Source organism: Papio anubis, chromosome 19 (assembly GCF_008728515.1).
Source record: "Papio anubis isolate 15944 chromosome 19, Panubis1.0, whole genome shotgun sequence".
Taxonomy (NCBI): domain Eukaryota; kingdom Metazoa; phylum Chordata; class Mammalia; order Primates; family Cercopithecidae; genus Papio; species Papio anubis.
The window spans coordinates 62,341,100-62,366,222 of NC_044994.1; the positions used below are offsets into that span (position 1 = coordinate 62,341,100).

The 25,123-nt window shown below is 42.7% G+C and overlaps 1 pseudogene; it reads left to right on the forward strand.

Moving 5' to 3' along the window:
* Positions 1 to 1,103: 1,103 nt before the first annotated feature.
* Positions 1,104 to 24,315, forward strand: LOC103879815 (annotated as a pseudogene).
* The last annotated feature ends 808 nt before the right edge of the window (positions 24,316 to 25,123 follow it).

Below are 25,123 nucleotides of genomic sequence, written 5' to 3' on the forward strand. Positions count from 1 at the left end.
AAAACCTGAATTCAGAAATGGTTGTCACAGATGTATGTAATAATGGAAGAGCATTTCTGACTTAGAAGAATAAGTACTTAGAAACAATGTTCATATTACAAGGGAAAGGCACTGCTACTGTGGTGATGGATTTTGGTGGCATTACAACCAAATGATTTATGTATTGGGATAATGAGACTGTATCATCCTGCTTTTCATTTAAAGGTTGTTATTTAGTTTAATGATAACTTCAAGCTAGAAGGTAGGACTAGGAGTGCGGATTAAGTATTGAGCAATGGTTAAGAAAAGAGTTGATGGTAGGTGCCATGAAGAGTAATCATGAGATGAAATTTTCAAAGGTCACTGTTTAATTCTAATCTGAACAATCAATGTGTCAAATTATCTCAATAATTTATTTAAATCAACACTCATATAAATAGGGGTGAGTACATCAATTTTGACCATTTCCTGAGTTCCAATTCATGTAAGTGCTTGTGGCCAGAGGTAGGTAGGTAGAGAAAATATGTTACCCTCTTCAAGAGCTTTAGCCTGAATACTAGCGCAGGTGTTTCAGTGGTATCTGAAAGTCAAAGTGAAACTGTATTGCTTGTGGCTATCTAGTTCCCGAATTATAAAAGAAACTGCTGATCTTCATTGCTGTTTTTTAAATATTTTGTTACTGATAGAGCAAATATTCACTAGGCTTTATCAAGTATGCCTGTGTGTGTTCACATCATTAAACTAACATTTACTGCTCCCTCCTCTAAGCACTATATGTGTGTTGACTTATTTAACTCTCTCAACAGTCTGTGAGGAAGTCATTATCATTCTTTATGTTAAGGACCAGCCTGGCCAACATGGCGAAACCCTGTCTCTACTAAAGATACAAAAAATTAGGCTGGGCGTGGTGGCTCACGCCTGTAATCCCAGCACTTTGGGAGTCCAAGGTGGGCAGATCACCTGAGGGCAGGAGTTTGAGACCAGCCTGGCCAACATCGTGAAACCCTGTCTCTACTAAAAATACAAAACAAAATTAGCTGGGTATGGTGGCAGGTGGCTGTAATCCCAGCTACTCAGGAGGCTGGGCAGGAGAATGGCTTGAACCCGGGAGGTGGAAGTTGCAGTGAGCCGAGATCACACCACTGCACTCCAGTCTGGGCTACAGAGCAAGACTGTCTCAAAAAAGAAAAAAACAAAAGAAGATAAGGAAAGGGAAATACAGGGAAGTGATCACACAGTCCTAGTTCCACACTCAACACTGAGTGCCACGGCCACTGCTATACAGACAGGGCCACTGGCTGGCCTGTCTACACATGTTCTTTCAGGGAAATGATGCAAATGTCAGACGACAGTCAGACTCTGATAGGGTATCATCCACAAACACGACCTGGAGGCACGGTGTACCCGCTTCAGCTTTTGAACTCCACCTACAGTATTATTGGAGTGGTCAAAATGGGGGTGGCTTCTGCAAGGAAACATCTAAAACCAAAGGAACAGGACTCGTCACAACTCTGGTGTCCTCAGGGAGGAATGCACCTTGGTGATGCTGAGGGCTGGGACCTACACTGTGCCCATTCCCCTGCTGCAGTCTCACTTTGTCTCGTCCCTGACTTGGAATGAAATACTTGCCTCCAGCTGGGATGTAAACATTTTGGAGTCTTTCGATATTTGTTCCAATTTAGCCAGTCATCATTGACATTTTCCTGGAAATTTGCACAATATTCTTTCATTTGTTTTAACACTGGGATGAATTCCAAATGAAGAAGGCTCACTATTCTTCAGCGTGTTTTTAAAAAAATTTTGAACCTCTCCCTCCATTTTAGATGAATAAATGTGGAGGAAGGGATGAAAAAACACAGAATTCAGAAAAATGATGTGGCTGTATTAACTATGCCTAAGTTACCAAACCGAGCCTCCTGAAGACTCTTATGTTGGTCACACCCGTCTATGTCATATTCAGGCAGGGCGGCCGAAAGTGGATGCCCGTGTGCTTCTGACTTCGGGTTTTCTCTGGAAGCCGTTAAGAACAGGAAACGAAGGATGTTACGTAACGATGATGAACATAGAGCAGCTTCTAAAACAAACAAGTTACGTAGTGATGAGGAACACAGAAGAGCTTCTAAAACAAAGGATGGTACCTAGTGATGACTAACAAGACCAGCTTCTACGTCTTCTCCGCGAAAACACCAACGGATGACGCCGGTGCAGCGGAGGCCGGAAGCCCCGGAGGCCGGAAGCCCCGGGGGATCCTGGGATGGGGAACTGGCGGTGGTTTCCGCCGAGGTTTCCGCGGAGGTTTCCGCAGTGGCATCCGGAGCGGGGGTAGTGGCCGTGGACCAGGCCGGGGCAGAGGCCGCGGAGCTTATGGAGGCAAGGGCGAGGATAGGGGGTGGACGCCCATCACCAAGCTAGGCCGCCTGGTCAAGGACATGAAGATCAAGTCCCTGGAGGAGATGTATCTCTTCTCCCTGCCCATCAAGGAATCCGAGATCATTGACTTTTTTCTGGGGGCCTCTCTCAAGGACGAGGTTTTGAAGATTATGCCGGTGCAGAAGCAGACCTGCACCGGCCAGCGCACCAGGTTCAAGGCATTTGTTGCCATAGAGACTACAATAGCCACGTCGGTCTGGGTGTTAACTGTTCCAAGGAGGTGGCCACTGCCATTCGCGGACCATTATCCTGGCCAAGCTCTCCATTGTCCCAGTGCGCAGAGGCTACGGGGCGAACAAGATAGGCAAGCCCCACACCGTCGCTTGCAAGGTGACCGGCCGCTGGGGCTCTGTGCTGGCGTGCTTCATCCCCGCGCCTGGGGGCACTGGTATCCTCTCGGCGGCTGTGCCCAAGAAGCTGCTCATGTTAGCTGGTATTGATTACTGCTACACCTCAGCCAGGGGCTGCACTGCCACCCTGGGCAATTTCACCAAGGCCACCTTTGATGCCATCTCTAAGATCTACAGCTACCTGACCCTTGACCTTTGGAAGGAGACCCTACTCACTAAGTCTCCCTATTAGGAATTCACTGACCACCTGGTCAAGACCCACACCAGAGTCTCCGTGCAGAGGACCCAGGCTCCAGCTGTGGCTACAACATAGAGTTTTATACACAAAAAGTAAAGTGAATTAAGCCTGTGGGGGAACAAAAGAAAAAAGAACAGCTTCTAAAATAAAGATTGATTATAATTGGCTGGGTGAGACTTCTGACAAATCCAGACACCAGGCAACAGGAATTCTCCATGAGTTGAGAAGTACAGTCCTGTTTATTCAGTCAAGGAGGGTTACACAGCAACACACTAGAAGAAGATTTAAGGATGCAAAATCCACATGATGAAAGAGGAAGTGTCATCTTGGAGGGTTTGGCACTCAACACTGGATGAAACGGAAGCCCAGGAATTGCCATAAAACATCCCCCCACCTAGTACTAAGTAATCTTCACTATCTGCCTGACAATGGAATGTAGGAATTGTGTCACATCCAGAGGGTGCAGGTGGAGTTTTCTCAGGATGCTGCAGTGCAGGGTCAGTATGGGATTTAATAATATTTTGAGTGTAAGATAGAAGAATCAAGTTGGGAGGTTTTAGGAATAGTGAAGTTACCTCCCATAAAGTCCCTTTTCCAAGATTGCAGATACCATCATGTACTTAATAAAACTCTACTAATCAGAGATATGTGTTGTACAAATGAAACCTTGGATGGACAACAAGAAGTATGAAAAAAGTTGAACTCAGGCCAGGCGCAGTGGTCCATGCCTGTAATCCCAGCACTCTGGGAGGCCAAGGCAGGCAGATCACGAGGTCAAGAGATCAAGACCTTCCTAGCCAACATGGTGAAACCCTGCTTCTACTAAAAATACAAAAATTAGCCAGGCATGGTGGTGAGTGCCTGTAGTCCCGGCTACTTGGGAGGCTGAGGCATAAGAATTGCTTGAACCCGGGAGGCAGAGGTTGCAGTGAGCTGAGATCACGCCACTCCACTGCAGACTAGCAACAGAGTGAGACTCCGACTAAAAGAAAAAAAAAAGTTGAACTCAATAGAAACCAAAGAAAGGCAAATAAAAATGTTAAGTAATTTTCCACTTGTCAATTTGGCAGAGAGTAGAAAGGAACAATAATGATCAGTATTTGTGAGGGTATCAGGAAATGTCAGCTCACACTGCTGTGGTAAAAGTATAAACTGATGTGATCTGTCATTCATTGTCTTGTCAAAGAGTATAATATATAAATATATATGGCAGTGTTTAAAACTAACTTATTATTTTTATTGCCCAGGAACTTAAAATAAAAACAATTTAAACATCTTCATAGTAAGAAAATGGTACAATGGGCCGGGCGCGGTGGCTCAAGCCTGTAATCCCAGCACTTTGGGAGGCCGAGACGGGTGGATCACGAGGTCAGGAGATCGAGACCATCCTGGCTAACCTGGTGAAACCTCGTCTCTACTAAAAAATACAAAAAACTAGCCGGGCGAGGTGGCGAGCGCCTGTAGTCCCAGCTACTCGGGAGGCTGAGGCAGGAGAATGGCGTAAACCCGGGAGGCGGAGCTTGCCGTGAGCTGAGATCCGGCCACTGCACTCCAGCCTGGGCGACAGAGCGAGACTCCGTCTCAAAAAAAAAAAAAAAAGAAAATGGTACAATGGACCAGGTGCCGTGGCTCACACCTGTAATCCCAGCACTTTGGGAGGCCAAAGCAGACAGATCACCTGAGGTCAGGAGTTCGAGATTAACCTGGCCAACATGGTGAAACCTCATCTCTACTAAAAATACAAAAATTAGGCGGGTGTGGTGGCAGGTGCCTGTAATCCCAGCTACTGAGAGGCTGAGGCAGAAACCTGAACAAACATCTTTCATTAAAGGACATTCTTAGGTAAGCACTTTAGTATGTTACAGGGACATAGTTTTTACTATTCCAACTGTAAAACAGTAAGACATGAGAGTAGTGATTGTAAGTATTTTGTAGGAGCATTGAAATAATGATTATGCTTTGTTTCATGAGAAAGCAGAGTGAAAAATTCCACATACCTCTAATTACATAACTTAATAAAAAACATGAGAAGATTCTCTTTATTTTGGTTACATCTATCAATATAATTTTCCTGCAGTGCAAGTTATGGCATAGGGATTATGGTTGTCAACTGAAGAATGACAAGGTTCATAAATTTGGAGAGGGTTGCAGCCTGCAGGGTGGCCATCTGACAGGCTGGGAACACAGAAACAGACATTTTGAGGGAGGGGCAACAGGAACAGGAATATATGCTGAACGAGGTGCCTCAATATACATGTTTAATAAGCAACAGGAGAAGTCATGAATCTTTATGAATGAGGAAACATATGCATAAGCAATAAAGCTTCCTGCTTCTCCAAGGGATCCATGTTCAGAAAATGGCCATGTTAGCATGATCAGAGGATGGAGTGTTCGGCCTTCTGACTTCAAAAGGTGAACCAGAGGACACAGAAATCCTAACTGCACATTCCTGGTAGAGTCCATGGTCCGTGGTCTCTTATCAGGCAAAAAGGAGGGGCAGTGTCAGGTTGGTCAATAGTGGTGGAGTCATTTGAAAGACTGGTTTCTGTTTCGCTCTTAGGGAAGAAAGCCTAATGCTGGCCAGCAAGGGAGGGGCCCATTGAGGTGTGTCTACCCCATCCCGTCATGGCCAAGAACTCAGTTTTCAAGGTGACTCTGGGGTCTCCTGGGCCAAGAGGGGGTCCATTCAGTGAGTTGAAGGGTTTAGTATTTCATTTTTTATTTCTCGTGGGTTTTTCTAGCAGGCCAATAAAAAACAACAAACATGCATCGAAGAAGTACTGTGGCTGCCTTTTTTTTTTTTTTTTTTTGAGACAGAGTTTCATTCTTGTTGCCCAAGCTGGAGTGCAATGGCTCGATCTTGGCTCACCACAACCTCTGCCTCTGGGTCCAAGTGATTCTCCTGCCTCAGCCTCCCTAGTAGCTGGGATTACAGGCATGCACCACCACGCCTGGCTAATTTTGTATTTTTAGTAGAGATGGGATTTCTCCATGTTGCTCAGGCGGGTCTTGAACTCCCTACCTCAGGTGATCCGCCCGCCTTGGTCTCCCAAAGTGCTGGGATTACAGCCACCGCACCCAGTCCTGTGGCTGCCTAATATCTAATACTAATATTACCTAGGTATTACGAACTGAACTGTCTCTCCCCCAGATTGATATGTTGAAGCCTTAACCCCCAACTGTGACTATAATTGAAGACAGGACCTATAAGGAGGTAATTAAGGTTAAATGAGGTCAGAAGGGTGGGGCTCTGGATAGATATAGTGTCCTTTCACGAAGAGATACCAGAGAGCCCTCTCTCTTTCCCCTGGACAGGTGCAGAAGGAAGAGGTCACGTGAGCCCACAGCAAGAAGGCTGCTATCTGCTGGCCAAGAGAAGTGTTCTCAGAATGACACCACCTTGTGGCCACCTTGATCTTGGACTTCCAGCTTACGGAACTGTGAGAAATACATTTTTGTTGTAGAAGTCACCCCGTTTATGATATTTTGTTATGGCAGCCTGAGCCATGATATATGGAATGCCTATTTATTTTTTTTAATGTCTATGTCAATCTTATCAGGTAGCTACTGTCATTAGCCCAATGTTGCAAACTGAGGTTTATGGAACTAACTTGTCCAATGTCACGCAGCTGGTCACTTGAAGAACCAGGAATTAAAGTCTTCTGATTCTAAATTCTTTTTTGTTTTTTTTCTTTTTTTGAGACAGAGTCTCGCTGTGTCATCCAGGCTGGAGAGCAGTCGTGCGATGTCGGCTCACTGCAACCACTGCCTCCCAGGTTCAAACGATTCTCCTGCCTCAGCCTCCTGAGTAGCTGAGATTACAGGTGAGTGCCACCACGCCCAGCTGATTTTTATATTTTTAGTAGAGATACGATTTCGCCATGTTGGCCAGGCTGGTCTCAAACACCTGACCTCAAGTGATCCACTCACCTTGGCCTCCCAAAGTGCTGGGATAACAAGCGTGAGTCACCTCACCCTGCCTCTGATTTTAAATTCCATACTATTATGATTACTCAGATTATTTTAATTAAGTAATGTGTTACTGTCATCATTGGACTTCGTAAATATTGTGTAACTTTTGGTTTTCCCATCACCTAAAATAAAACAGTACATCACTAAAACTGCTGTAGCTTTACTTTAACTGTTTAGTTTTCAAAACATCAGTCATTATATTTCAGTGAGTTGTCTTGATTTTATATGGCTGGGAATGGAAAGAAGAGTAACCCCACTTTACAGATGGCATGGCCAGGAATAATCATGGTTCCCGTCGTTTTTGGCCGGAGAATTTTAAAAGAATATTGAAAAAAATTAGTGCTTTAGAGGAGATTATGCTAATGATTCTGCTATCGGCAGGTCACCCCAAGAGAAATAAGTCTCAGCCCATCAACTTGCTGATGCTACAACTTCTCTGAGAGAGGTGAGGATGTTCTCAAAGGAGGCAAGAATACTCATTATTGAAAAGGTAAAACATGATTTAAAAGACTTGTGAGAAAAGTTGTTTTCTAGAAGCACAACAAACATCACGAGGAAGCCATGTTGCTTATCTGCAGGCTTTGATATTTCTGTGTTGGATTAGTCTTTGATATTTGGAAATCAGATCATCATTATTGGAGCAGTGGCGTTCTTAATGAGGGAAAAAAAAACATCTAAAGCGAACTAAATGGTGGAGAGGAAAGTCTGTAAATGTTAATAGGTGAGTTGGGAATGCATGGAGGAGCTCTGACTTGGAGCCAATTCGAATAGGACTGAGAGAAGTAGTGGATCATACGATGGGCGTTTAATAACAGCTTGCAGACAAGGTTCAACAAGGACCTGTCAAAAGTAACTCTTCCAAATACCGTGATAGAGTTAAGGCAGAGGACATCTTTGCATTGTTTAATTATGAAGTACTTCTTAATTATAAATAGCTACAGAGAAAATCAGCCGGGTGCGGTGGCTCACACCTGTAATCCCAGCACTTTGTGAGGCTGAGGTGGGCGGATCACCTGAGGTCAGGAGTTCGAGACTAGCCTGGCCAACATGGTGAAACCCTGTCTCTACTAAAAATACAAAAGTCAGCTGGGCACGGTGTCAGGCACCTGTAATCCCAGCTACTCGGGAGGCTGAGGAAGGAGAATCACTTGAAGCTGGGAGACGGAGGCTGCAGTGAGCCGAGATCATACCACTGCACTTCAGCCTGGGCAATAATAGAGTGAGACTCTGTCTCAAAAAAAAAAAAAAAAAAAAAAAAGAGAAAATCATGGCCAACAGGTGTGTGTCTGCTCCTCAGCCCTATCAAAGCTCAACATGTTGCCATATTAGCTTTAGATTTGAAATGAGGACACTTTAAAATGCCATATTTGCTCCAGGTTTAAAATGAGAACAAATTACAGAGACACTTACCCCCTCTGTAATACCTTCCTCTCCTGTTACCCTCTCCCTCCCTTCTTTCCCAGAGGAGGGTTTAGTGTTTATTATTTCCATGAGATTTTTTTTTTTTTTAAATGGCATTTCATTACTTAGGTAAATACCTGTAAGTTACAGATAATATTCGCAGAGGGTTGAATGCTGGCCCTCCCACAGGCTATGTCCATATCCTGACCCTCTGCAACCTGTGAGTGTGCCCTTACTTGGAAAGTGTCTTGGCAGATACAGAAAAGACATGATCCTGCACCATCTGGTGGACCCTAAATCCAATAACAAGTGTCCTTAGAAGAGAGAAAAGAGAAGGGCGCGTGAATATGGAGGCAGAGACTGGGGTGATATGGCCACAAGCCAAGGAAGTCCTGGAGCCACCAGAAGCTGGAAAGGGCCAGGCAGGAACCCCTAGGGCCTTTGAAGGAGTGCTGCCTGCTGGTGCCTTGGATTCCAACTTCTGGCCTCCAAAAGTATGAGGGGATACATTTCTGTTGTCAGCTACCCAGTTCGTGCTAATTTGTTATGGCAGCCCTAGGCAACTGATGCAGTATTGATTTGCATCTTTCAGACTAATGTAATGGTATGTGACTATATCAGTCTACCATCTCCTTTTTCTCAGGATTTGATCTTTATCCATAATGCTATATACAATTTTATTTCATTCCTTTCCTTTGTTCTGTAGTATTCTACTGTATGACTTTATTTCTAATCAGCTTTGTGACTTTGGGCTTATTTCTGTGTGTCTTAATATCCTAATCTATAAGATGGGGGAAATAGTCACTAAAAATAGTGTAAGTATTAAAATTCATAAAAACCTATCTACCTCATAGAGTTCTTTTGAAAGTTAAATAAGTTAATATTTTTAACATTCTTACAGTAGAACATTCCTGATAGTAATTGCCCTATGTTAATTAAAAAATCTATTTATCTATTTGATTGCTGATGGATTTGTAGGATGGTTATGCTTTGCCATCATCATAACCAACAGAGCTATGAGCTGTGTGTATCTCCTGGTCCACATGTGCAAGAATTTCTCGATGGTCTGTGCCTAGAGGTGGAATTTCTGAGTGTTTTGGGATTTCTGAGTATACCTTTAACTTTATGAGATTTTACCCAGTTGTTCTCCAGAGTGGCTGTAACCATGGTCTTTCCTCTTGAAATAAATGAAGTTTGTCCATGTCTTTGTCAATGCTTATTATTATTAGAGTATGGATTTTTTGCTTCTCTGATGGATGTGAAGTGGTTTAATTTCAGTATTCCATTTAACTATTATTTTTCATATTACTAGTGAAATTAAGCATCTTGTCAAATGTTTCTTGACTCTGTTTCCTATTCTGTGAACTGTGGGTTTGTAACCCCCATCTCTCTTTATATTGGATAGTTTATCTTTTTCTTATTTATCACCCTTTGTGGATTCTAGACACTTGCCTTTCTTTAAGTATTGTATTTCTTGAGATAGAGTCTCACTTTGTTGCCCAGGCTGGAGTGCAGTCTCAGCTCACTGCAACCTCCACCTTCCTGGTTCAAGTGATTCTCCTGCCTCAGCCTCCCAAGTAGCTGGGATTACAGGCACCTGCCACCAGGCCTGGCCTTGTAGTATTTATTTATTTATTTATTTATTTATTTTTGCAGAGATGGAGTTTCGCCATGTTGGCCAGGCTGGTCTCAAACTCCTGACCTTGGATTAGCCACCTGCCTCAGCCTCCCAAAGTGCTGAGATTACAGGTGTGAGCCACCGCGTCTGGCCGACACTTGCCTTTCTTTAAGTATTGCATCTTTTGTATCAGTTTGTGCTTGTCTTTTCACTTTGTTTATGGTTCTTTTGTTTCATGAAAGTTTTAAAAAAATTTATGTTGTCAAATATACCTTTTTTTTATCATTTGTTCTTTTAAAGAGATCTTGTTTGAAAAATCATTTTCTACCATAAAGTCATAAAATCTTGCTCTTATAATTCTTTTAAATGTTTTAATGGATTTGATTTTCATGCCTGGGGTTTTAGTAGGCTTTGAATTATTTCTGTATATGATGTAAGTGAGGGATACAATATTTTCCATATGGATGACCAGTTTTCTCAGATTTATTGAAAAGACTGGTATGTGTCCAGCCTCTCTGAAACACTGATCTACTTAGTACTGCCTAGTACTGCAACAAACTCACTCTCCTAATTAAGTATGGTTTTGTAATCATCCTTATTATCTAATAGGCAAGATCTTATCCTTCCCTGCCATGTTTTGTCTTTAGAAATGTCTTTGCTCTTCTATATTAAGAATATACATGTTCAGTTATAAGAAAAAACTTATTTACAATTTTAAACATTGGAGTTTCACTGATATTTTTAGTAAAATTCTAATGTATCTATGTGTCTTACCATTGACTAACATGGATCACATCTCTACTATTCACAATCCTTTACTGTATGTCCTTCGAGGATATTTTTAGTTTTCTCTATAAAGGTCTTGTCCACTTTTAAAGAGATTTATTCATTTGAATCTTATGGTTTATGTTATTTCTTTTTCCTCCATTTGTTCTATTATAGTTCATGCTTAGTTATAAAATAACTTAATTATAAGCTTAAAAATAAGCTTAAAATAAGCTTAATTATATCATTTATTTTATTATTTATTGATTTTTTGTTTTTGCTTTTTTGAGACAGGGTCTTGCTCTGTTGCCCAGGCTAAAATGCAGTGGTGCAATCATGGCTAACTGCAACTTCGATCTCCCAGGCTCCAGTGATCCTCCCATCTCAGCTTCCTGAGTAGTCAGGACTATAGGCATGTACCACCATACCCAGCTAATTTTTGTATTTTTTGTAAAGATGGGGGTCTCGCTGTGTTACCCAGGTTGGTCTTGAACTCCTGGGCTCCAGTGATCCACCTGCCTCGCCTCCCAAAGTGCTAGGATTACAGGTTGAGCCACCACGCCTGGCCTATTTGTTTAAAGTAGTTGCTGAACTCTTTGAACAGTTTTGCTTGCATTTTTAATGGTGACACATTTTCTACAAATTAGGAATTTTATAGAAATGTTATCTCCAATCTTCTACTTTTTGTACCACTTATTTCTTTTTCTCAATTTAATTGTATTAGTTAGGTTAAGTAGAAATGTTATTAGGTATCCTTCATATGGGGCATTCTTGCCCCTGAATTAAATGGGAATGTGAGTTAATCTCTTTCGTAGTGACGAGTGAATGGGAAGGATCTTCGTATTCTTCCCATCCTTGCACTGTGGTGGTTAGACATGTAAGACGACATTGGAGAGACAAATAGAAAACATACCGTGAACAGGGCTTCTGGCAAAATTCCTCTCGGCTCCACCCGAGCTGGTGATCTCAGTCTTCCTGTATAGGACAATACATGTCTTTTCATCCTCACTAGTTGTTCATTCATTCATGATTTTATAAGATGAATAAATTAGTAGTTTACCTACAAAAAATGGCAGGCAGTGTTCAGGAACTTGGAGGGAGGGGAATGACTACAGTCTACCCTATGTCTCACAGCTGAAGGGAGCTTGGGATGTAACGAGGCGTACTTGCTTCCCTCTCCTGGCTTAGTGGCCAGAGGTAGCAATGTATAAGCGGTTAAGCCCATGGCAGTTTAGGGTACCCAAAGCTTCTCCTTTATATTTGAAGCTGAGTTAAAGTCAGATAAACTGCACTCTATTGCCTAGGCCAGAGTGCAGTGTTGTGATCATAGCTCACTGCAGCCTCAGACTCCTGGGCTCAAGGAATCCTTTTGCCTCAGCCTCCTGAGTAGCTGGGATTACAGGTGCGTGACACTACACCTGGCTAATGTTTTATTTTTTGTAGAGACAGGGTCTCACCATGTTGCTTAGGCTGGCCTCAAGTGATCCTCCCGTCTGGCCTCCCAAAGTGCTGGGATTACAGGAATAAGCCACTGTAAGGAGTAAGCCTTGGATCTTTTTTTTTTTTTTTTTGAGACGGAAGTCTTGCTCTGTTGCCCGGGCTGGAGTGCAGTGGCCGGATCTCAGCTCACTGCAAGCTCCGCCTCCAGGGTTTATGCCATTCTCCTGCCTCAGCCTCCCTAGTAGCTGGGACTACAGGCGCCCGCCACCTCGCCCGGCTAGTTTTTTGGTATTTTTTAGTAGAGACGGAGTTTCACCGTGTTAGCCAGAATGGTCTCGATCTCCTGACCTCGTGATCCACCCGTCTCGGCCTCCCAAAGTGCTGGGATTACAGGCTTGAGCCACCGCACCCGGCCCAAGCCTTGGATCTTAAATGTAATTTTAAAAAGCTGAACTTCGTGTACCTTTCCAAACTTCACAAGGAGCATCTTTCAAAAAATGCTAATCTAAGTCATTCATATAATTTGAATATTTATAATAGAAAATTATTCAATTAGGCTACTATAGTCATTTTTCAAGAGAAATTAGTGATAGTATAAATTTTTTGTCCAGGATGCAATGTCCTGCTGAATCTATCATGCATTACTGTCTTTCCCTAGAATATTTACTTTTTGCATATTCCTTAGAATATGCAAAAAGTAAACAAATAGCATCTCTTTATGCCAGAAATTTAGATGTCAACAAAACTGCGTGGCTTCCTGGGGAACTCTGCAATCTTTGCTTCACGAATGGGCAGGAGCCCAGCAAGTCCTGCCTCTTTGCTTTTGTCCACACTTAACAGGCTGGCACCCTGAGGAGTTATTTAATTTAGAAAAGTGCTCCCAGTACTGCCTTCCACTCTTTATCTTAAATAGGCAAGTCTTCCTCCTAAGAAAAGAAATCAGAAGAAGCTCCCTGCTGAAAAGAAAGCTTATCAACCACCGAGTCCCCAGGAGAAGCTGTTTCCTGCCTAATGGTAGGAATTATCTGTCTGGGCTTTTTGCTGTTAACTGCAAAGACCCTTGGGCACACTCAAGCTTTCAAGAAGCTGTGTATCCTCTGCCCTGTCATGGGAACCTGATCTGGCTGTTTTGCTGAGTCAAAGCATTGGATACTGCAGTCAGCTACTTCAAGCCGCTGGCTTCCCCCTTTGGATTGTTTCTTTCATCTTTACCCTCAAAATCTCATCCATTCTTCAGTCTGTGCTCAAATATACCTTTGTCCTTGAGACCTGGGAAGGCTTCCTGTGTCCACTTCTCTCCTCTCACATTTGCTCTATGTTATCTGTTTATACCTCTTGTTTTCGTGGAACAAAGCTTGGGCTTTGGAGGTCGACCTTGGTTCAAATCCTGGCTCTGTATCTCACTGTGTGAAGACGCTGGACAGATTTCTTGATTTTTATGATCCTCTATTTCCTCATTTATAAAATAGAGATAATAATGCCAAATGTCACCATATTTGTGTAAAAAATAAATATGTATATAAATCATTTGACATGTTGTCTATCAAACACTCGACCATATATTGTATTCTTCCTTCTTCCTGTTACAGGTAGTTACATATGAGCAGGGCAGGAGAAGGCTCTCCCTCACCCCTACCCACTGGGAATGTCCGGTGATGGTTTGGCAATTATCATATTGCCTCTCAAAAAATGATAATTCGGCAGCCAGGGAGAGGCCATTTCCTGATGGTCCACACCTGTTAACATCAAAATGTTAACTGAATGCAGACCACAGAAAGAAGCTACTGAGCATGCCTGTTAAAAGACAATAATGGCGAAGTACCATGTTCCGAGTGGGATACACACCACTGGAAAAGGGGAAAAGGGAAGAAATGCTCAGATGGGCATGTGTATAAATTACTAAAGACACGGTGCTTAAGTCCAAAGGGTAAGGAAAGCACTGTGCATGCAGGAAGCCCACCCTAAGGGGAGAATCATGGGAAAGAGGCGAGCCTATAAAGTCCCAGGACCATGGTTAAAGTGCTGTTTGTTGTTCTTTTTTCTTTCTTTCTTTCTTTCTTTTTTTTTTCCCGAGACTGAGTCTTGCTGTGTTGCCCAGGCTGGAGTGCAGTGGTGCGATCTCGGCTCACTGCAACCTCTGGCTCCTGGGTTCAAGCGATTCTCGTGCCTCAGCCTCCTGAGTAGCTGGGATTACAGGTCTGTGCCACCATGCCCAGCTAATTTTTGTATTTTTAGTAGAGATAGGGTTTCACCATGTTGGACGGGCTTGTCTCGAACTTCTGACCTCAGGTGATCTTCCCGCCTGGGCCTCCCAAAGTGCTGGGATTACAGGGATGAGCCACCATGCCCAGCCTTTTGTTTTTTTCTCTCTTGGACTTTCAGGAGCTTACTTGGGTCTCTTCCAAGTGAATTTTCCTTTCTTTCCTATTCTAAAGCCTTTTTATATTTAAAATTTATTTATTTACTCATTTTATTTTTTTCTATTTTCAACAATGTTGCATTTTTATTGGTGACAATTTGGAATATTATATAATTACATAGTCTTGAACTATATAATAAACCACTCTAATAATATAGTGCAGTCATTCAGTCAGAACTTTCCAGAAAACCTGAAATTCATTTCTCATAGATTTCTTTTCAGCATAGTTATTATTCTTTGTCTTCTTGCTTTTCCTTTTTTTTTTTTTTTGTAACATTTTTATATCTATAGGTTTTTGGGGAACAGGTGGGATTTGGTTACATGAGTAAGTTTTATAGTAGTTATTTGTGAGATTTTGGTACACCCATCACCCAAGCAGTGTACACTACACCCAGGTTGTAGTCTTTTATCCCTTGCTCCCTTTCAACCCTTCCCCCTGCCCTGGTCCCCAAAGTCCACTGTATCATTCATAAAGCCTTTTAAAATAAATGTCCACTCCTGCTCTGAAAATTGCCTCAGTCTTTTTTTCTGCCTTATGCCTCTCAGCCAATTTCCTTCTTCTGAGGAGGCAAGGGCTGAAGTTGCTGAGGACCTGTAGGGATTCACTGCTGGCAACTTGGTGTAACTCGGTTCTCTGCCACCGTTAACATTACTACTGTTAGAAACAAGTGCTCAGTGCCACAAGGAAAAACCAGCACTTAGAGAATTTCTCAGCAAGGCACATTTATTTCTGCAGAAGGGTGCTGCTCACATCTGTCCTGACCACAAGAGCATACCGAACAAAGGAAGGGATTTTTAACCCTAACACAGTTCCTGTCCCTGTGTCATTCCCTTATAGGCTAGGGTTGGAGTGCACAATCTAAACTGATCCCAGTAGGCTAAGACTTAAACTTTTCTAAATAGGGTAAGCATGTGATTTGTAAGAAAGGAGGGGGTAGGAGTAGTCTGTCCATTATAGTAAAAGGCATGTCTGGACATGTCTGGGCATGTCAGGGTGCAACAAGAGTGGGTTCGCAGGCTAGAAACAAGAGAGTACAAGGAGGTTGGGCTTTTGAACAAAGAACAAGAACATTACACAATTAAACCTTTTGAAGAGCAATTTATCATTCCTTACATTACTATTTCATTTCTGTTTAGTTACTGATTATTTAATAACATTTTGATTCACAGGAGTATTGGGACCACATCTTATATAACTCTCTATCCCCCAGAACTAAAGATAGTGCCTTGGGTATATCAGGCAGTCTGTGAGGAGTTGCTGCATTAAAATATGTTGGTCAAAAGAGAAACAGAGAAAAAAATAAAAGGCATATAACCAACATTCTGTGTCCTCAATTTCTCTCTTTAGTTTAGAAAAGGTCAGCAGATGTCCACATCCTTAAGACCAAAGGGTATTTTAGATCAGGACTGTGGCAGACTGGGTCCTAGCAGTTCTCGTGGTCCCTGTTACTGGACAAGGTCTCAGAGCCATTGTGATCCCACTCAAAAGCCTTAAAACACTGTATTTTCTTCCTTTTGCTACACAGGACATTTGTGGGACAATTGGCATAAGATCTACAGGCTAGGTAATAGTAGTATATCAATGCTAACTTCTGATTTTGATGATTGTACTGTGGTTAGTAAGACAGAAATATTTAGGAATAGGAAAGCATTATGTCTGCAACTTACTCCTCGACTGTTCAGAAAAAAACCCATTAAGACACAGAGAGAATGATGGAGCAAACATGATAAAATGTCAATATTTAGGAATCCACTTGAAGTCTGTATGGGTATTCATGGTACTTTTTTTTGCAACTTTTCTGTAAGTCTGAAATTATCTCAAAATATGTTTTTTTGTAAACTGAGATCACGCTTGCATCTTCTCTGACTTGTAGCCAGATGGGGGAGTTACCAGACCAATTTATAGTTCTCTTTCCCTTCTCCCTAAATTAAGATGTATGCTTGCATACATGTCACAGCCTGGGAAATGACACCAGTTACCTAATGGGGTAAACCCAATGGAGAGCTTTTGGGACAGTCAGATCTGCATCATGGTCAGAGGCATTTCTGATGCTTAGCTGCAACTGGGAGCCCTACACTCCCCAACTCTGCATTCATTCATGAGATGTTAGCCCAGAGTTTGCCTCTCCCACAGAGATCAGGAATAAGTACAGATGGTGCTTGACCAATAATGTCTGACATGGGTGCCTGCTATACTACAGAGCCAGGAGACATGGCACCTTGGGAAAGATCAACTTTGACAAAGAAGGCTTTATTGACTTCTTTTCTTTTCTTTTCTTTTCTTTTCTTTTCTTTTCTTTTCTTTCCTTCCCTCCCTCTCCTCCTTTCCTTCCTTTTTTTTTTTTTTTTTTTTTTTTTTCTGACAGAGTCTCACTCTGTCACCCAGGCTGGAGGGCTGGAGTGCAGCGGTGCAATCTTGGCTCACTGCAACCTCCACCTCCCAGGTTCACGCCATTCTCCTGCCTCAGCCTCCTAAGTAGCAGAGACCACAGGCACGTGCCATCATACCTGGCTAAGTTTTTGTATTTTTATTAGAGACGGTTTCACTGTTTTAGCCAGGATGGTCTTGATCTCCTGACCTCATGATCTGCCCGCCTCGGTCTCCCAAAGTACTGGGATTACAGGCATGAGCCCGGCCTGACACACTTTTGTCTTTTTTTCTTGAGATAGAGTTTTGTTCTTGTTGCCCAGGCTGGAGTGCAGTGGTGTGATATTGGCTCACCACAACCTCCGCCTCCCGGGTTCAAGTGATTCTTCTGCCTCAGCCTCCCAGTAGCTGGGATTACAGGCATGCGCCACCATGACTGGCCAATTTTGTTTTTCAGTAGAGTTGGAGTTTCTCCATGTTGATGAAGCTGGTCTCGAACTCCTAACCTCAGGTGATTCACCTGCCTCAGCCTCCCAAAGTGCTAGGATTATAGGTGTGAGCCACCATGCCCGGCCCATACTTTGTTAATAGACCTACATAGTGGTCAGAATTTTTTGAGTCCGTAACAAAGTTGTCGTTGGGTAGAAGAAGAAGGGGAAAAGAATGCCAGTATAGATTTATCACGTTTATGAAAACTGAAAGATAAATATTGGAACATTTCTTTGTATATAAGGGCTAAATTATATGCTTAATTGTAAATAAAACAGGTTTTCCCATACTTTTTCTTATGATATTACTGGCCTGTCAGATTTCTCTCCCACGCAAATCAGGGACGCTGAAGATGACATCTGCAAGGGTAGGTTTGTCAGAGGTGTGTGAACCAGAGCAACTCCATCTTGAATAGGAGCTGGGTAAAATTAAGCTGAGACCTACTGGGCTGCATTCCCAGATGATGAAAGCATTCTAAGTCACAGGATGAGATAGAGGGTTGGCACAAGACACAGATCATAAAGACCTTGCTGATTAAACAGGTTGCAGTGAAGAAGCCGGACAAAACCCACCAAAACCAAAACGGCCACGAGCGTGACCTCTGGTCGTCCTCACTGCTACACTCCCACCAGCGCCATGAGAGTTTACAAATGCCACGGCAATGTCAGGAAGTTACCCTACATGGTCTAAAAAGGGGAGGCATGAATAATCCATCCCTCGTTTAGCATCTCATCAAAAATAACCATAAAAATGGGGCAACCAGCAGCCTTTAGGGCTGCTCTGTCTATGGAGTAGCCATTTTTTATTCCTCTACTTTCTTAATAAACTTGCTTTCACTTTACTCTATGGACTCACCCTGAATTCTTTCTTGTGAGAGATCCAAGCACCCTCTCTTGGGGTCTGGATTGAGACCCCTTTCCTAACAGGGTCACAGCCTAAACTCATGTTGTGGTCACACTAGAACTCAAGCATTTCTGCCAGACCCAGAGAGCAGCCCTTTCTAAGGAGCAGCTCCTGACAAAAGGGAGGAGCAGACTGAGCCAAACGAGGCAGGACAAACGCTCCAGATGTCAGCTGTCCCTCAGCCCTCTGTCTCAGCTCTTCTCACCCTCTTAGCCTCATATCTTCTCCCTCTGTCTACACACCCATCCTTCACATGAGGTTTTCAAGTCTGGGGACTAAAAACAGATACAGCTAATTTTATAAAAATCTTGGAGAGGCACTGGGAGTGTAAAGAAGCACTTTTGGGAAACCAACACAGAAGTGAAGCCTAGACGGGGGGGGGGCGCGTGTGTGTGGCGGTGGCGGGGGGAGGGATTCTCTCCACGTCACTGCATAACACAGGATATCGCAGCGCTGTGTGCACTCAGGGGACAGCACACAGATCTCAGTGACCTTGGGGCCAGTGCAGTGCAGCGGCTTTGGCTCCAAGCGAGGACTCAGTGCCCTGCAGCACTGGCATTGGGATCTTAATTGGCATGGATGGGTGACGGTGCTAGTGGCAGCCAGGAGCGCTCACACACAGCAGAGGCATTGGAAAGGGGCAGAAATACGGAAGTTGCCACACTGGTAGATGGGAATGTGCTTTGATTACCTGTGAGATGCCTTCTGAAGAGTTCCAGTTTTAGGGGGAAACAGAGATACAGAGATACTATAGTTGTGAGTGACAGGAGAAGCAGAGAAGCACAATCTATATGGCACAGCTTTTTTTTTTTTTAAATCCATAGAGAGGTATAGATTAATTGATATCATGTGCACTTCTTAGCTTGCTAATTTAGAAAGAGTATCTTTTTAGAATATCAATTTATATGTGCACATTAAAATAAGTCATATCCATTTAACCACTACCTTTGTACTCTTACCTAATATTCACCAAAGTAATGCGGTGATTTTTTAAAGCTAAGGTGAACGTTGGAATTACCTAGGGAGTTGTAAAAACACATATGCCTCTATCCCACCCTTAGAAAGTCAGATTTAAGGATTTGGGATAAAGCCAAAATAGCTATAGTTAAGAAAAAATCTCTTAAGGAGATTTTAGTATTCATTTCTTTGTTGAGGACTAAGAATAAACAATCTGTACTGTTACATAATATAAAATTATAATTATATACCTATTCTTTACTTAGATAATAAGGTTGATAACCATGATAAAATGTAACAGATAAATCATAAAAAACTTATAATTAATTATAACGTCTTGCATTTCTGTTGCACTTTTCATCTTTTCAAGCACTTTACAACCATTATCCCAATTTGCTCCTGTAACAATCATGAACGAGAAGAGTGAAGAACTATTGGGCTGTTCCTTAGAATAGAGACAGTGATGTGGACAAGGCAGTATACAACGTATGGGCATAAGAGGGAGTCTTATGGGACCAGATCCAGGTAAGTGTTATGCGAACCAAGCTTAAAGGTAGTGTGGTTCTAAATGCATCCCTGGCATTCAACAGAGACTGCTCAGTGCCTTGTTTGCTTTCTGTGCTCAACTCTTCTACAGGAAAATTACAGTCATTATAGTTAATTGCCTTGTTATCATTATGTTCTATAGTTTAAAAGTGCCCCAAACCCCCACACATTGAAGTCTCCACCTGGCACCTGCCAGGAACACCTTTGAAACTCTGTTCACTTGGGCCGGACGTGGTGGCTCATGGCTGTAATCCCAGCACTTTGGGAGGCCGAGGCAGGTGGATCATGAGGTCAGGAGATCGAGACCATCCTGGCTAACACGGTAAAACCTCGTCTCTACTAAAAAAATACAAAAACATTAGCCGGGTGTAGTGACACGCACCTGTAGTCCCAGCTACTCGGGAGACTGAGGCAGGAGGATCGCTTGAACCTGGGAGGCGGAGGTTGTAGTGAGCCGAGATTGCCACTGCACTCCAGCCTGGGTGACAGCGAGACTCTGTCTCAAAAAAAAAAAAAAAAAAAAAAAAACTATTCACTTGGCTGAGCATGGTGGCTCACGCCTGTATTCACAGCACTTTGGGAGGCTGAGGTGGGCAGATCACCTGAGGTCAGGAGTTTGAGACCAGCCTGGCCAACATGGTGAAACCCTGTCTGTATTAAAAATGCAAAAACTGGCTGGGTGGGAGTGACTCACGCCTGTAATCTCAGCACTTTGGGAGGCTGAGGCAGGTGGATTGCTTGAGGCCAGGAGTTCAAAACCAGCCTGGTCAACATGGTGAAACCCCATCTCTACTGAAAATACAAAAATTAGCTGGGCGTCATGGCCTATGTCTGTGGTCCCAGCTACTTGGGAGGCTGACGCAGGAGAATCGCCTGAACCCGGGAGATGGAGGTTGCAGCGAGCCAAGATTGTGCCACTGCACTGGGCAACACAGGGACACTCCGTCTCAAAAAAAAAAAAAAGAAAAAAAAGAAAGAAATCTATTCACTTAAGATTCCAGGCATAAGAGTTGACAATCTTGTTCTGCTTAGTGAAACCCAGCTTGCCCAGGTAACCTCCGTTTTCACTAGAAAGTCCAGAACTAATTTAGGAGACTAGCTTTACCCACGTGAAACATCTTAGTTCTTGTACTTTAGATAAGATTTAGAAGCATCCACAGACACATCATCTCCCCTGTTAGTCAGCTGGCTGAGGTAGATACTCTTATCACAGTGCCTGCATGTTGTTGAAAATGCTCTTGTAGGATGGAAATGAAATTTGACTTTAATTTATAGATTTCAAGGTGAATATTTTTGAACTCAATATATTCATTTTCTGTGACTATTTCTAAGAGAAAAAAATCAACAGAGACTTTGAACAGTGGATATAAAATCAGAATATCAAAGGAATACTCACTTTTAATCTTTTCTTTATTAAACTTTAATTCTAAAAGCATTTGGCTGAATATAATTTTGTTTCCATTATCATTAAAAAGTCATAGCATTTAATTGATATTATTTTATGTACATAAATCAATACAATCACTGATTTATTATTTGATACTTCTTTGTATAAACTGATCATTTAATAATTTTACTTCTAAGAGGAAAGGTTAATATTTCTACAGGTTTCAGCAGTGGAAGCAGAAATGCATACACTTATATGGGGTGAACAAAAATATGACTCCTCTCATCTGTCCTACCAATAAGACGTTCTGGTTCTGCTTCTAAATGCCAGGAATCTGTTTGCTTTCTTCTTCCCAGGCATCATCTTCCTGGACAACCACACTACTAAGCACATGTGCGTTTCTCCATTTCCATTCTTGCTGAATCCCCTTCCCATTCACTTACACAGCAGCCAAAATACTTTTAAATTTAATTAATTAATTTATTTGAGTTGGAGTCTTGCTCTGTCACCCAGGCTAGAGTGCAGTGGTGAGATCTTGGCTCACTACAACCTCCGCCTCCCTGGTTCAAGTGACTCTCCTGCCTCAGCCTCCCAAGTAGCTGGGACTACAGGTGCCCGCCACCACGCCCAGCTAATTTTGTACTTTTAGTGGAGATAGGGTTTTACCATGTTGGCCAGACTGGTCTTGAACTTCTGACCTCATGTGGTCTGCCCACCTTGGCCTCCCAAAGTGCTGGGATTACAGGCATGAGCTATTGTGCCTGGCCCAAAATACTTTTTAAAAAGTGTGAAAATTGGATCACATAATTCCAATTTCATCCAGTGGTTTCCCATTGCATTTGGGATAATATCAAAACTCCTTGAGACCCAGAATTCTCTCTCCCTCTAATTCACTGTGCATCAGTCACGCTGGCCTTGGGATTTCAGGACCTGCAGTCTGATCCCCATCTCTTGGCCTGAACGTTCTCAGGTCTCAGGTGAAATGGCATTTCTTTGAAGAAGCCTTCTCTGGTCACTTAGCCCTGTTCTTTCAGAGCCTTTATCAAAAGGTAGAGAATTGCATATCCAGGAATTTGTTTGCTCACTTAACACAGCTCCATGATGGCTGCGCTTTGTTTTTGTCCATCACTTTGTCTAGAGCAATGAATGAATGAATATCAGAATGTTTCAAATAAGACTGGAACTTGGGCAATGTGTGTGATTCTGTCTTACACAACATGCCCAAATATTGGTCCAATCATCCCCACAAGATCTTCTCAACAGGCTACTTATAATTTTTCACCCGTATGTTCACGGTGACTTCTTCCCTCTGTCACGTCTTTACCCCTCATTTCTCTCAATCTTATAATGAGGACGTTGCAACGATTCAGTCAATAATATTCTCTACCATCACTGTCTACAGTACAGCATTTATTTTTCATTTTTGTATTTTTACCAAAAGATGTCATGAGTGTGTATCTGACCTCTTCAGTTACAAAGTGAGAAATTGAAGACATGGTTCTCATTTTCCTTGGCACTGAGTTCTGTGTTGAATTGAACACATGCATCCTCTCTGACATATATATAATTTTCTCCCTTCTCTTAATTTCTAGGATTGCTTTTAAATGAGGAGGCTCCAAGTTCAATTTTGCATGAAATACATATTTTTTAACAAGTTGATTTTTTAACAAGTTGATATTTTTTCACATGCTATAACCATCTGTCACTCAGTAAAGCCTAGAAATCAGATATATCAAAAACTAACCTTTTTTTTTTTTAAAGAAGAAAATATAATCATGTTTTAAAGGACCATTATGCCCCCAGAGATTTGGGGTAATTTTGTTTTGAAGCAATACTGACCTCCTGTGGCCAGGAGACTTCCTCACTTTTTTTTTTTTTTTTAAAAGCAAGAGGTTTTTTTTTTTTTTTTTTTTGTATCCATAGAGAGGTATGGATTGACTTATTTGCATTTCTTAGTTTGCTAATTTACAAAGATTGTTATCTTTTTGGAATATCGATTTACATATGTACATTAAAATAAGTTATATCCGTTTGACCACTACCTTTTTACTCTTACCTAATATTCATCAAAGTAATGCAGTGACTTTTTAAGCTGAGGTGCACATCGGAATTACCTAGGAAGTTGTAAAACACATATGCCAAGAGTTTTTCTTGTAATACTTTCTCTATCATGACAGTATTTATTTTCAGCCCACAAAATTTACTGTAATTTAGTAGTGTTGATATTTTCAGTCTATAATTCTAGTCACAAAGGCAATATTTAGCAAAGTAATTTCTTGTTCTCTGTCAATTGTGGGGCGGGGGTGGAAATGCAACCCGACGCTGTAAGACCCCGGAGTCCAGAAGATACAGTACTTGAGGTGTGTTCACTCTAAGTATGCAGTTATTTCTCCCATTTGGGGCACCTTTCTCCTGTTCTTCCCATTTCTATAAACAACGCCATTTTATTAACATCACATTTTATTGGGGATCAGCTGCTCCTTATTTAGCTATAGCCCACTGTCCTCACCATCAATTTACATTTCAAAATACCTTACGTGTGGCTCTCTCCGCCATCTGCATTTCACCACCTTTGTCTTCTGCTTCCCTGATGATGGCGGTGGCCTCCTGGGCGCCTTCTCTGCTCCTCTCCTCCTCTGCCCTCCCTGCTAGGCTCACCCTCTCCTCTTCAGAAGCGCCCCGCCATGGATTGTCTTCTGACCAGTGGCTCCTTGTGGCCCTGTGAGGATCAGGCAGAAATTGGGATAAGAGTTCAAAAATGTTTATGACAATTAGAGCAACGTTATGTATGTTTGGATCTAAGAGTAAAAAATTTGGCTTGTATTTTTGTAGTTGATGTCTTGTTTCCATTTCATGTTCTAGCAATTTATTTCTACTGTCTGTTACAGCAGCACTGGTCAGTGATGGATTGGAAGAAAACTCGCCCTTCAGCACAGAAGGTTTGAGCAGCACAGCTTTACTGGGTCCTCCTGGGTTAATCCTTCCTAAACGTACTTGTCTTGTGAATTATTCCCTTACGCAACGATTTTAATGTCTTCTCGTCTTCCATTGTATCATGTTGTATTAGTCCGTTCTCACGCTGCTAGGAAGAAATACCTGAGACTGGGTAATTTATAAAGAAAAGAGGTTTAATTGACTCAGTGCCGCGAGGCCGGGGAGGCCTCAGGAAACTTACAATCATGGCAGAAGGCACCTCTTCACAAGGCGGCAGGAGAGAGGATGAGTGCCAGCAGGGGAAATGCCAGGTGCTTATAAAACCATCAGACCTCACTCACTACCATGAAAACAGCACCCCCATGATTCAATTACCTCCCAACAGCACCCCCGTGATTCAATTACCTCCCACAGGGGCCTTCTTGTGACACCCGGGGATTATGGGGATTACAATTCAAGGTGAGATTTTGGTGGGGACACAGCCAAACCATATCCCATGTTCTAAACTCGCTGTGGGGTTTCTAGTGAATTTAATTTAAGTCCAGCCTTCTTCTTAATTCAGCTCACCAGGCTCTCCAGGCCTCTGCTTATGTGGAGAGGTCCGCGCATGCACGCACACAGTGTCTCCCACTCCTTTCTTAGGTTCCTGAGCCAACCCCGCCCCAGATGCCGATCCCTCTCTGTGACCCATCCAAATGGAACCATTGCTTCAAGGTCCACTTCAGGTTTTTCCTCCTACGGAAGCTTCCTGCTCATCCTAAACCTTACTGGTCTTCCGGTCAGCTCAGTTCCCATGGCGGTCACCATGACAACAGGTCAGCACAGGCAACTTGCATGGGCCGAGGGCCTCATGTGCCCCGCCTCTGTGGTCTCTGGGCAGCATCTCCTGTACTTCTCATGCCAGTCTACGAGGTAGCTGCTATTTTC